The sequence below is a fragment of the Globicephala melas genome, chromosome 17 (genome assembly GCF_963455315.2).
Source record: "Globicephala melas chromosome 17, mGloMel1.2, whole genome shotgun sequence".
NCBI classification, from domain to species: Eukaryota; Metazoa; Chordata; class Mammalia; order Artiodactyla; family Delphinidae; genus Globicephala; species Globicephala melas.
In genome coordinates this window covers 62,826,743-62,841,054 of record NC_083330.1, presented here as the reverse complement: position 1 = coordinate 62,841,054, position 14,312 = coordinate 62,826,743, and positions in this window count along the sequence as shown.

Here is a 14,312-nt window from a genome sequence, read left to right as displayed (position 1 = left end):
ACCCAAGGAATTGAAAGTTAAGGTTTTGATTTTATTTCCCTTAGAAAACTGAATGAGAGTCCCTCTACTTTAACTACCGGCTAGTTTACATAAACCAAACATTTTCTATGGAATAATCTCATGGCAATGATTACATTTGTTTTTATAAATGAGCTTCCCCAATTATGTCACGTGCTTCCCATGCATCGTATCTTTTCTTTTTAAGAAATATGAATTCAATGAATATAAACCAAGTGTTTGTTGTCATCTTAGACGGAGGATTATGGAAAATCCTAACTACTTTATGGGGTCTTTACAGCCAGCATTGCTGATTATGTTTGATTTCAGGCCATCCCTACCTAGAAATGGCACACACTCTAAGGAAGAAAACCCATTCATGTGAAATAGTCATAATCATATTCTGGGAAGTTATATTTTAAGGGAAAAAAAGATTAACTATGACAGACTTTTTCAAACAAGAAATCCATTTCATCTAAGAAGCCGCTTTTTATATCATTTGAGAGCTTAAAATTGCAAAGCTGTTATATAGACTAGCAACTGAGTTTACCATGAATAAATTGAGTCAAAATATTTGGGGGCAATATTCAAAGTAAACTGAGAAATGGTGAATAGAATCAATTTTGATCTATTGATTTTGAGCTTATTTTCATGTCACTCTACAAAAACATGCAAATGGGAAGTAGTGAATTTTAAGAATAAGAGTTCATTGAGGCAGGGATACAGAGACAAATTAAGAATTTCATCCCTGGGTTGATATCTTCATGACAATTTGAAGAAAATACTTAAAACTGGCATGCTTCTGTTTTAAGGAATTCTAAGTTATATCATTTCCTGAACTGTTATATTTAATCAAAGCTCAGTTTAATTAAGCCATGCATACAGAAAAGTTTTCCTTAAATAATTTTCCCCAGAAATATATAGCCGTGACTGCTGTATTTAAGGATGTTTTCATAGAAGTTATTTTGGTGAATTCCACTCCGGGAAACAAACAGAATTTTCTCTATATTTTTTTCTCTTTTCTTTCTTCTTTTTTTAAAACTGTAGTAGGTAAAATATAGTGCCCCAATATTACAATTTGACTCTGTACTTTCAAAATAACATACATACTTATTACTTTCTAATATATATCTTATTTCTTAGATCGTCTGAGAACTCTAGTCCATGACTCTCTTCTCAAAAAGCCATAAAAACTAAAAGTGAGGGAACTCCCCACAAATCACAACTCGATGTTTAACTGGAAGTGATAACAGCATAGCTAGTGATTGATTTATTAAAATTTTAAGGTGTTGTTGAGCAGGCCACTCTTAGATCTTTTAATCAAATTTCTCATTTAGTTAAATTCTCTGCTTCTCTTTTGCACAAAGTCATTAAATAAAATGCACAGAAAAAAAATTACTTGAAGGGAACACTGAAAAAGACCATTCTATCCTTTATCCAACATTTATGCAAAAGAAGAATAAAATCTAGATTTTGTTCATTGTTGGCTAAAGGGAGTTTAATGACCCTGCAAGGGACATAGCACAATTCGTACTCCCGTCACACATTTTTATACAACCCTGGGCACTAGGGCTCTCTGTCAGTATACAACCTACAAGCCATCTCTGAAGCAAAGTCTCTTCAAAGGATTTGTCTTGCCATTTCCCTGTAGCTGCTAATGCCACTCTGTCAGCCCTTCTGATCTTGTAGCTGTCCTAAGAGAGTCTGGGTCTACATTTTCCAAGGGAAGCTTTCAGTGAACCGTAATCTATCTTTCCATTGGCTAAGCCTGTAAACCTTGGTGGGCTGGGTGGTTCCAAAAAGAAAAGAGGATGTTTTCTTTTTCCACTGTTTAAACCTCTTGTGAGTAATTCCCCACAGCTGTACGTAAACACCCCCTTTCTGAGCACGGAAAAAGGTCTCGGAACAGAACAGCTCTCTGTTAACTAAAAGGGAGCCTCCTGGTCTCGATGCATTTTGTGGGAGACTTAATTGTACTCTGGGGCTTCAGGCTAGACTTATCCTGAGTTTTCCTTTAAAGAGTAAAAAGGATAAAGAGGGAAAAAAAACAAGTTTAAATTGCTGCTTGTAAACAAACTGAGATTCTTTTGCAGCTCTTATGAGATCGTTCAACAATTAAATAGCTATAATTGTAACCCCAAACAATGTTTGACTGGGCTGGCTGCCTAATCAGTGAAGTTGTATTTTCACAGCAGACTAAGTATATTATTGTTAAAACAAATGTTATTGGAAAAACAGCTCTAGAGAATACATTTCTGCCTACAGAGAATAGGTGGTTATTTTCAAAGATGCCAAGAAATTCAGTGCCTACCATACAGAGGGTATAAAATAACACCTGTTGGACTGAATAGAAAATATTTAGGTTTGTTTGCAAATAATCTCTTGCTGTTAGTGGTTTTCAAACACCACCACATAGAATTTTCTACTTTTTAGACCCACTTGTTCTTCTAGTTCAATGTGGTTAAGCCGAAGGCTAAGTGATTTTGCAAAGTCATGCATTTAGTAGTAGACAGTGAGGTGGCAGACTTCTTCGCCTCACCACCACATAGACCTTATAATTACAGTAATTGATTTAATTGTCTGACTTCACACATAGGCTATGAGATCCAAGAGACTTTGAATACCCATTGCCGAGTTAGGGTGTATGTGCATGTGAGTGTGTGTGTGTGTGTGTCTGTGTGTGTTTCTGGTGCAGAAAACATGGACGATGCTAAGGGTGAGTGCCATTAGTAAGTTTATAATAACTTGTATGAAGTATTGTATGAACTTGTATGACTGAGTCAAACTCAGACATAATTATGAAGTAATGGTGAACAAGACATGTTTTCTGTATAACTACAATTTGATAGAAAATATTTATATAAATTACTAACTCCTTTGTATTTTCTACAAGGTCTAGTAGAGTGTGTCTCGTATAATTGAACAAATGAATGAATGAATAAGTAAATGAATCCAAACTTGAATGTATAATGCCCCCAGATAATAATCCAATCAGCTTCCCATTTGTTTCCTGGAAGTAAAAATAATTCTGTGGATGGGCCTAGAGACTGTCATACAGAGTGAAGTAAGTCAGAAAGAGAAAAACAAATATCGTATATTAACACATATATGTGGAGTCTGAAAAAATTGATATAGACGATCTTATTTACAAAGCAGAAATAGAGACACAGATAAGAGGACAAACGTATGGATACCAAGGGGGAAGGGGGGTGGGAGGGTGGGATGAATTGGGAGATTGGGATTGACATATATACACTATTGGTACTGTGTATAAAATAGATCACTAATGAGAACCTACTATAGCACAGGGAACTCTACTCAGTGCTCTGTGGTGACCTAAATAAGAAGGAAATCCAAAAAAGAGGGGATATATGTATAAGTATAGCTGATTCACTTTACTGTACAGTATAAACTAACACAATATTGTAAAGCAACTATACTCCAATAAAAATTTTTAAAAATGATTCCGAAAAATAGTAATCATAGTGGCAACTTAAATGAGCCTGTGAACTTACAGCTGACAAAGCCTTTTCACTTCTATCATCTTTTCTTCATGAAAAACCCACTGAGACAGAAAGTGCAGGTTTTATGACTAGCTTCGTATGATAGACGAGCAAATTTTACCTCAAGGAACTTAATTAACCTAGCTAGTCAGAGTCAGACCTTCCAACTGAATTAAAATTCTGCTGATGCAAAATTGACCCTGAAATGCAAGATTCAACAATACATGGTGAACCCAGGAGCCTGGTTTAGAAGATAAAACTCAGGAGACAGAGTTCAACACTTATTAAATGGGTATCATTCTAAGCTACTTGACCACCCTGTTGACTCCATTTTCTCATTTAATAAACTAGGGTTGATAACTTCCACTTTGCAGGATTGTTATCAACATTAAAAGAGCTGTTAGAATGCTTTTTGAAATGTTATATGAGAATTTTGGTTAAGCTCCAAACCAAAATGATGGCTTCACTTTTGAATACGTACTTCAGCCTAATGAATGGACGCTCCCCATAAGTTATCGGGTCCAAGCCAAGCTGATAGTTTGACCATGGTGATTGCTCTGGCTGTATTTACATCCAGCTTTGCCATTTAACAGCCTTGTGACCTTTGTTAAGTTGTTTAAGTTGCCTATGCCACAATGACCTCATCTATTAAATGGACATTAACAATAGATGCCATCTATTGTATAGAACACTTGAAAGGAATGACTGGAACTTACAAATGTAAAGGCAATGTCTGACACATAGTAAGCATTTAATAGATGACAGATACGTTTTTCTCTTTTTTTATTGAAGTATAGTTGATTTACAATGTTGTGTTAATTTCTGCTGTACAGCAAAGTGATTCGGTTATACACATATATATATACATTCTCTTTTCATTTTCTTTTTCATTTGGTTTATCATAGGATACTGAATATAGTTCCCTGTGCTATACAGTAGGACCTTGTTGTTTATCAATATATTGTTTTTCAGGTGTATAGATTAAGAGCTGTGGGCTGGAACTCCTTTGGTAAAAATATATTGAGCACCTATTACATGCCAGTCACTGCTCTAGATAAGGAAGGTTTATTTATTTATTTATTTATTTATTTATTTATTTATTTTTGCCTGCGTTGGGTCTTTGTTGCTATGCACCGGCTTTCTCTAGTTGCGGCGAGAAGGGGCTACTCTTCATTGTGGTATGCAGGCTTCTCATTCTGGTGGCTTCTCTTATTGCAGAGCATGGGCTCTAGGGGATGCCAGTTTCAGTAGTTGTGGTGCACGGGCTTCAGTAGTTGTGGCGCACGCTCTTCAGTAGTTGTGGCTCACGGGCTCTAGAGCGCAGGCTCAGTAGTTGTGGAACACAGGCTTACTTGCTCTGCAGCATGTGGGATCTTCCTGGACCAGGACTCGAACCCGTGTTCCTTGCATGGAAGCCTGGGAGGTTCATCCTTGAACAAGACTATATTTACCTTTCTTTTTCCTACTCTAGAAATAAAGGGAAAGGGGACTTCTTCCCCTCTGTGGCTTCAGAGGGTACAAGTTTCATCAATGGAGGTAGAAGAAGAAAGGAGGGTCTTGTCAGTTGTGGAGTGCTATGATTAACCTCTGGAAACTCAGAGATCAGTCAGGCCAGGACTCAACCGTGACAGTTCACACAGGTTAGAAGTTCACGTTTCCTTAATTGATCCCAGACTCTCATTACGGACAGCCGTCGTTGGTGGTGGCTTGCCAGGCAGCCTGCTCAAGGTGTCCCATCAGATAACAATGACTTCATTTTCCCCCGGGCGTGCTCAAGAAAATGTACTCACTCAAGCTCCTCCTATTCTTCCTGGAGAAGTGTTTCCTCATATATATCCACATTTGCCTAACTTGTTTATCTTGAAGTGGGGACCCAGCACTTATGTACGAGTTACTCGCAATTTAAAAGGCAGAAGATTCTATCTGAAAGTTGGACAGAGAGAGAAGTGTTATTAAAATATATGTAAATGACCTAGAAAAATATCTCTTCTCTACCACAAAAGGTTACTATGGGCATCAAGGTCGATAAAAGACATTAAGCAATATTTTTCCCAATTAAATTTTTTTATTTTGAGAAAATTGTTAAATCACATGCATTTGAAAGAAATAATACAGAGAGATGATAAGTACTCTTTACTTAGTTTCTTCTAATGGTAACATCTTGCAAAATTGTAACACAATATTAAAACCAAAAAATTGACATTGATAAGATCCACCAATTTTATTTAGATTTTATAAGTTTTACCTACACTCACTTGTGTGCATGTGTGTGTGTGTTCACGTTTAGTTCTGTGCAATTTTATCACAGGTGTAGGTTCATGTACCCACTACAATTGTCAAGAGACAGAACAATGTAATTACTATCACCACAAGGATCTCTCATGTTGACACTTTATAATTACATGCCCCCCATACCACCCACATTGGGCACTAACTCTTGGCAACCACTGATCCACTCTCCATCTCTATAACTTTGTCATTTAAAGAATGTTATATAAATGTAACCATATAGTAACTGAAAGTATAAAGAAATGTAAGTTGGCATTATTATTATTATTTAAAGTAATTTTACTAACAATTTGTTATTTTTTACACCAACCATATTTTTTTAGGTAATTATAATTTACTGTGAGCAGTAGATTTTCTGACTTATATGGATGGTCCACTAAAAGGGAAATGGTATTAAACAGTAGCTGGATTTTCTGACAGCTTTTCCTGTGGGAAAAGGCGTCATTTTGACAAACACACCTAGGGAGAAGACTAGAGTCTATACAACAGAGCTGTTCACTCTTTCTAGAAGTTTTTATTATTAGCTTTGTAAAAATAACTCCGTGGCTTTTCCCAAAGAGGTATACAGTGATCTAAAGTGTGGTGAATAATATACCTTGACAATCTCGGAGATCAGAGTTGATGTTTGAAGAAGATTAGATGCAGCAAAATTTGTTTCACAGTAATTCTGAGACAGTTCTCCCTGAGAAAAAAGTTAAAAATTGTTCTGATAACATAGGCAAATTAAATTCATAAAGCAAATATTTATTATTATAATTATCATGAGATTGTTTTGGTATGATATGTTGAATTCTATTAGGCATGTTATAGAAAATATTTCATTCAATTCATACAATATATTTTTGTGATTAGTGTCTTTTATCTCAATTATTGAGAGAATATTGAAGCTTGGAAAGATTAAATAATTCTTTGAAAGTCCCATACCTAGCAAATGGCATAGCTGTACTCAAACCACATCTATCTGGTTACAACTCCCATACTCTTTTTTGGAGCAGAGGCATTTAAACCTATTTTATCTTTGCTTTTATCTCCAAAATTTTTATTCTGATAAAATTAAAACTAACAGAATAGTTGTAAGAATAGTACAAAAAACACCAATATTCCCTTTACCTAGGTTCATCAATTGTTAAAAATGTACCGCATTTGGTTTTTGTCGAAACCAGTAGTAGTCCGGTAGTCGTCTTTGTAAACGTATTTTCTCAATTCAGGATCTAAATATTTAGTTTTCCTGTCTCTTTGGTCTCTTTTGTTCTAGAATAGTACCCAAAGCCCATGTTCATAGCCACTGAAAAATACTGCCAAGCACCCGTCGCACGAATTTAACGACAAAGAAGAATTAGGCACATTGTAAGGAGGCAGTTCTTCCCCATCCCCTCCTACTATGACAAAACAAATACTATATTTTCTCTTTCCCCATGATAGATAGTCCAGCTGGGCTTAGTGTTACTGTCTTCAGGCAACATTTTTCTATTTTGCTGTGTATACAGATGATAAAACATATATACAAATTTTGCTTTATCCAAGCAGGTAGGAGGCCAGATTTCTTGCTGCTTGTAGAGTGTTCAAAGAGCTTTTAAAAGATGCATCTCGGGTTTCCCTGGTGGCACAGTGGTTGAGAGTCCACCTGCCGATGCAGGGGACACGGGTTCGTGCCCGGGTCCGGGAAGATCTCACATGCCGCGGAGCGGCTGGGCCCGTGAGCCATGGCCGCTGAGCCTGCGCGTACGGAGCCTGTGCTCCGCAACGGGAGATGCCACAACAGTGAGAGGCCCGCGTACCACAAAAAAAAAAAAAGATGCATCTCTATTTGTCATGCTTCATGCGACAGAAAGGGTCGACTGTAAAGTATGCCCAGGGCTATTCAATATTCTGACTTTGGAATAGGAGGCCTTGGGTTTGAATCCCAGATCCAGTGTTCCCTAGATATGTGGCTTTAACCTTTGCTTCTCTAAGGTCCAGTATCCTCATATGTAAAATGGATATCTACATGTAACTTACAATGTTTACATATGAATGCATCACCTATGATAGAATCAACATAATGCCTGGCACTAGCAGGCAATGAATAAGTATAGAACATTCAGACGTATTCAAGTCAAAATAATAGGATCTGTTGAAAAAAATGTCCCATACCAAATCCACGTCTATAGCTTCTTTTCCATAAGGAGTTTCCTTTATTTCTCTGGGGAAAATTAAGTTTTAAAATCCTCCATGGTTTTGAGGCCCTTATCTGTTGTCTTATAGGAGTTGTTGAATATAGAATTCACTGAGAGATACAGCACCAAACACAAGACTTTTCCCTTCATTTCCACGATAGATTTCCACTAGAATTATGGCTCATCAGTCATCCCAGATTGTGGTTATAAAGTTGTCCTTTGGGTTGGCCACAGGCCGATTTTCTCATTCTGTGGTTTGCTGCGGTTGACTGTGTGCCCTATTTACTCCCGGGAAAACCATAATACTCTGTATTTTAAAGTATATTCCTGAGACCAGTTCCTCCTCATTCTTCTATCTCACCCTTCGAAAGTGATTTTTAGCTTCTCCATGAATAATTATTTTTGTGTTGCCAATATTTTTCTTTTCCCTATTAAACAATGATTAAGAAAGCCATTTGCCTTTGTCTTCATCATGGTTTATATTTATTCTTTCATTTATTTAAAATGTTTATAAAGCCCTGTTTCAATCATTGTGAAAGGAACTTTAGATATTGCAAGAGTTAATTTTATGTGTCAACTTTATTAGACCATGGGGTGCCCAGATATTTGGTCAAACATTATTCTGGGTGTTGGGTGTGAACGTGTTTTTGGATTGAATTAACATTTACATCTGTAGACTGAGTAAAGTAGATTGCCTCCCCCTAATGTGGATGGGCATAATCCAATAAACCGAAGGCCTGAATGGAACAAAACAACTGACCCTCCCCAAGAGAGCATTCCTGCTGCCTGACTGCCTTCAAACTGGAACATCGGGTTCTTTTCCCACCTTCAGATTTGAAATGGAACATCGGCTCTTCCTGGGTCTTGAGCTGGCTGACTTTTGAGCTGGAACTACATTAGTTCTCCCGGTTCTCAGGCCTTCTGACTTAGAATGGAATATATCATGGGCTTTCCTGGGTCTCCAGCTTACCGACCCATCCTGCAGATTTTGGGACTTATTAGCCTCCATAATAATCTGAGCCAATTCCTTATAATAAATCTCTTAGAATGTATATATGTGTGTATATATATATATATATATAAATAAATATATGCACACACACACACACATTCTATTGATTCTGTTTATCTGGAGAACTCTAATACAGAGAGTTTATCACATTTAAGCCTCACTCTGAGATAGTTATTCTTGGCCTCTCAATGTTGAGGACCCTGAATCCCAGTGACTTTACAGTACTTACCTAACATTACTCCCCTGATAGATGCCCACTATCTTTGCTCGGGATTTTCTGACTTCAGTGTCCATAGCGGTTGCATAAGGGAAGATAAGTAGGCTGAGGTTTTATTAAGCTTCTTCAATTCCAGTCCCAAGCCATGTGATTCTCTGCATTCACAAATAATATCTAAATATATACACACACAGAACAAAATTTATATGCAATATACAGACGCACAGAACATTTCACTGAACTTTACTGTTGTAGCCTTCTTTTTTTTTTTTTTTTTGTAGCCTTTTTTTTTTTTTTTTGTAGCCTTCTTTTTTAGGAAAAGCCACTTGCCAAATGACATATATTTGATTGGAAAATAATTTAGTTAAGAATGAATATAGCCAAGATTGTTTTAAGATAGATACAAGGAGCAGTCACCAAATCAAATAATTTTTGCCAGATTTACAAATGGTCAACTGCTTTTATGTGTTCTAAATGCCTCCTTCAAAACTATTAAAGGCATTCTAAGCACTCTTAGCTATATTTGTCAAATATGCAGGTTATTATAAGCAAATTGCTACATATCCCTTTACCTGGATATATAATATGATAATATACAACAGGGTGAGGAAAATGAGAGATTATCCTGAAACTCACTTGGTTTGAGGTCTAAACATTTGGAGGAAGACATTTCATTGCCCTGTAGCTGAGAAACAAAGGCAGAATTTTGGGGCAAAGAAGCTCAAACCACTGGTACCTGAAGAGGTGGGGAAAGAGGGAAAGGTATCATTTCTGAAAAATGAAAGGAAAGAAAAAGTAAGACAGCTTGCCAGGGAAATGAAAATTAAAAACAGGCAAAGGTGTGTTTTTTGTTTTTTGTTTTTTGAGAGATTGAGATTTCAGGAAAAGAGAGGAAAGGGCAATAAATCAACAGACAAGCTTATTTTGTTGAGAGTGGAGAGAAACCTCTTCTCATAAACTGCTTTAGGAAGGTAACTTCCTATAAACTTTACTTGAATCACAAACCTTTCAAAGACTCAGCTGGGAATGAGGACAAATGCAGGAGATAGCTAAGAGAAACAAAAGTGTCTTCTATTAAAACCTTTCGTATCAGGAAGAACTATATATCTTGACCTTGAAGTTGCCCAAGCATCACTATTTGCTGTGTAAATAACTAAAAGCTTTTATATACCTCAGGGCATCAAGAATGAGCCCAATGTGGGAATAAATACATCTGAGTAGATTTAAAGTGTGCATTGAGGTAGGAGGACATCTATTCTTCCTTTATCCTTTATTGTCTTCTCACAACATCTCACAAAATATACCCAATAAATGAATCAACTCAACCTACATTCAAGAAATACACATATATTTCTTAACATATAAAATATAGGTTTATATATTATATTTTATATATAACACATAAATACATTTATGTTACATATTTCAGTTTGTTCATTCATCTATTCAAAATTAATCTTCTATTATATGCAGACTTACTGCTATGCCCCTGAGATATTCAAGTATATAAGACAGTATCATTTCCTATGTGAAGAAGAGCTCCTAGGAAAGAAGACAAGCATATTAATAGGTTCTTGAAATAAAAATTAACGATTAATAAAAATAGATGAGAAAGAAAATAGTTATATGTGTAGTAGTCAAAGAGGATGCTCTCTAGGAGAATCTATCTGTGTCCTAAAGTGGTGCCTGCTATAGACTTAAAAAATTGCCAAGGCTCGGGCTTCCCCAGCGGCGCAGTGGTTGAGAGTCCGCCTGCCGATGCAGGAGACACGGGTTCGTGCCCCGGTCCGGGAAGATCCCACATGCCGCGGGGTGGCTGGGCCCATGAGCCATGGCCGCTGAGCCTGGGCGTCCGGAGCCTGTGCTCCGCAACGGGAGAGGCCACAACAGTGAGAGGCCCACGTACCGAAAAAACAAAAAAAAATTGCCAAGCCTATAGCCTTACTAGCCAACTCATTCAATTACATATAAAAGAAAAAGCAACCAAATTATTGCAGGGGCGTGGTATAGTTATGTAACTTAGCATCAGCACATCATTACTTTTTCTCTCTTCTCAAACTGTCTTGCACAGGTGGAGAGTTTTATCTGGGCATATGACTCTCCAGCTAGAATCATTTCTTAGCCTCCTTGAGAAGCACATGGAATGTGGATGTGTTGTTTGGAACTTCCATGTCAGTTTCTTAAAGGATGTTGCTTGCCCTCTACTCATCCTCTTGGTCTCCTTATGGGCTGAAACCTAGGACAGCATCCAGCTTTGGCCTGGCTTCCCTGTATGGCCTGTGAAGAAAAGTGGCTTGGTTAACCTGGACCACTCATTTTCACACTATTACATGAGAGAGAAAGACATAACGTTTCTATCTTATTTAAGCCAGTGTGTTTGGGACCTGTTTGTTAGAGCAACACAGCCTATATCATAATTAATACAGACATCTCTTTTCCCACTTGTCAAAAATTAAATGGAGTTAAAAAAGAAAAAACATACACTGTAGAATGGTTACAGGGGATTGTTAAAAGAAAAAAATAAAAAACATACATTTAAATTGCAGAAAAGAATCATACGTAAAACTGACTTTTAAGGCTTTTTAAAGTAAATGTTCATTAGCCTATTTCCTTATAGTTTACTGTAAGAGGAGAGTATGTTTTAGGGACTTCCCTGGTGGCGCAGTGGTTGAGAATCCGCCTGCCAATGCAGGGGACGTGGGTTCCAGCCCTGGTCCAGGAAGATCCCACATGCGCGGAGCAACTAAGCCTGTGAACAAAAACTACTGAGCCTACACTCCAGAGCCCGCGAGCCACAACTGCTGAGCCCATGTGCCACAGCTACTGAAGCCCGCACGCCTACAGCTCGTGCTCTGAAACAAGAGAAGCCACCGCAATGAAAAGCCCGTGCACTGCAACGAAGAGTAGCCCCTACTCGCCACAGCTAGAGAAAGCTCGCACACAGCAACAAAGACCTAACGCAGCCAAAAAAAAAAAGAGGAGAGTATGTTTCAGAGCTTTGGAGTCAGACAGACCTACATTCAAATGTCAATTCATATAACATAAAGGTAATATTATTTAGTGCCATCCCTGTGTCAGAAACTGAGTTTAGTAGTGAGTATTTGACTCCATTTCATCTTCAAAAACACCCAATAAACTAGTTATTATTCCCATTTTACAGTAAAATAATGTGAGGCTTAGAATACCTCATGGGGTCACGCTAGGTAACATAATTAGCAGTGATGGGAGAAACGGGATTTTATTCTAGGTCATTCTGGCTTGTAAACCTGGGTAGTGAACAATGCTTCATCACATACTAGCTGAAGGCAAAACTCTGGTTCCCAATCTATAAACTGGCAACAATATTTAGCTGTTTATGAGGTCACTGTGAGGCTTGGATAAGTCTGTATGTGATGCCCTTTCAGGTTCTGACACATAGGAGATACACAATAAATGTTGGGTACCTTTCTTCTTCCTTTGATGGTATTAGAGCTCTTACAGTGAAGGAGTAATATCCCTTTCACTTTTGTATTCCTCAGTATCTGAATGTCTGGCAAGATGTAGGTGCTTAATAAACATTAGGATAAATCAAGAGAATGAGGAAAGTAGGTATAGAAACTGGCAAATGGACAAAAAGGCAGTAAAAATAAGGGTCAATAAGGTCAAGGGTTTACCTGGGCTCCAGCACGCTCCCCCAAAGCCCTGTCCTGCATGGTTCAGGATTAAAGGTGATGGTTTGTAGAGCCCTGGCCCTTCCCAGCTTGACCTCTCAATGTCCTGCGGTAGCCAGGTGGGCTGTAGCTCCGGCTTCTCCCCTCTGGGGAGAGCTCCTGGGTGGCCAAGCAAGGCCTGTGGGCTTGCACAGCTGCCTTCCTTGTCGCTCTCCAAGCAGCTGGGCACGTGAGCCGCTCCAGCAGCCTGGAGTCAGATTGTGTAAACTGCTGTATGCTCCTGGCAGCTTTGGGACTGGCTGAGTCCCTTCAGGAAATGAAGGGAAAGCTCCAAGTGAGCTTGACAAGGACTGCTCTGGGGCAGGAAGCAACAGACACTTGACCTCATTGAATTTCCAATGCAGTCCGTTTCAAAGGCACATGCTGTGTCTTAATCTTCTACAAATGTACTCTTTTATCCACCCCAGGACTTGTTACACAGTATGTGCTCAATGAAATTTTGCTGAGTGAATGAATAATTGCATGAAAGAGTTGCAATTCTGTCTGCTAACATTGCTAAGAGCAATAATAAAGTAAAATTTATTTTAAGGCCCTTTAACAAGCTCCTTGAAACCAGTGACTTCCGGCACCCGCCTCTTTCATAGCCCCTCCCATTTGCCTTGACCTCTGCCATTACTCATCACTCCCTCCTAAATCTACTTCTTCTTACCCTATGCCATTTACCTCTTTTTAATCCACTGTTTCAAGACTATACTAAGAAATAGCTAATCATTTGATCAGAATGAAAAGTAATTCTATTATGTGTCAGTGTTCATCCTCCCAGAAAACATGGATAAATCCTAACAGTACTCGTGCAGACAACTTCTTATTTCTCCTTATTTTGGCTACTATGACCAGCAATAGAAATATATTTTGCCAAAGGTCAACTGTTATGAAATCGTCAATCTACTACATTTTTTTTCTCTACATTTAAGTCTAGCTCTGTTTTGGAGAAAGAGTCACAGATGATATCCACAGTTTGATGAGCTTTACAAATATAAAGACAACATAACTATCATGTACATGTATCCACACAGACCTCCAAGTGTTTTGAGTCATATCAAGTTGAAGGATAATTTGCTTTTTTTATCTCCTTCTGAAGTGCAATTTTATCAGAAATTGTGAGTGAATGCAGTCTCAAATGTGGGTGGCACTAAAAGTTCCAGTCTGCATTTTAACAATTCTCCTTAATTTCTGGGGAAACACATATTAGGAATCTTTCTTTCATAATGAAAAGAAGTTTGCAACAGTATATTAGAATCAAGTTTCCAAAAATATGTAGCTGCAAAAGCTATTTGTAATCTGTTTGTTTACAAGTCTATTTAATTGCACAGGAAAAATCTGTATTGAATGTGTTAGAATAGTAGAATTAAGGTTGAATTTTTTCTCTTTTTTGTTTTTAGATATGCATTGTTATTATAAAAGTTGTACTGTTTTTAAAAAGTATAA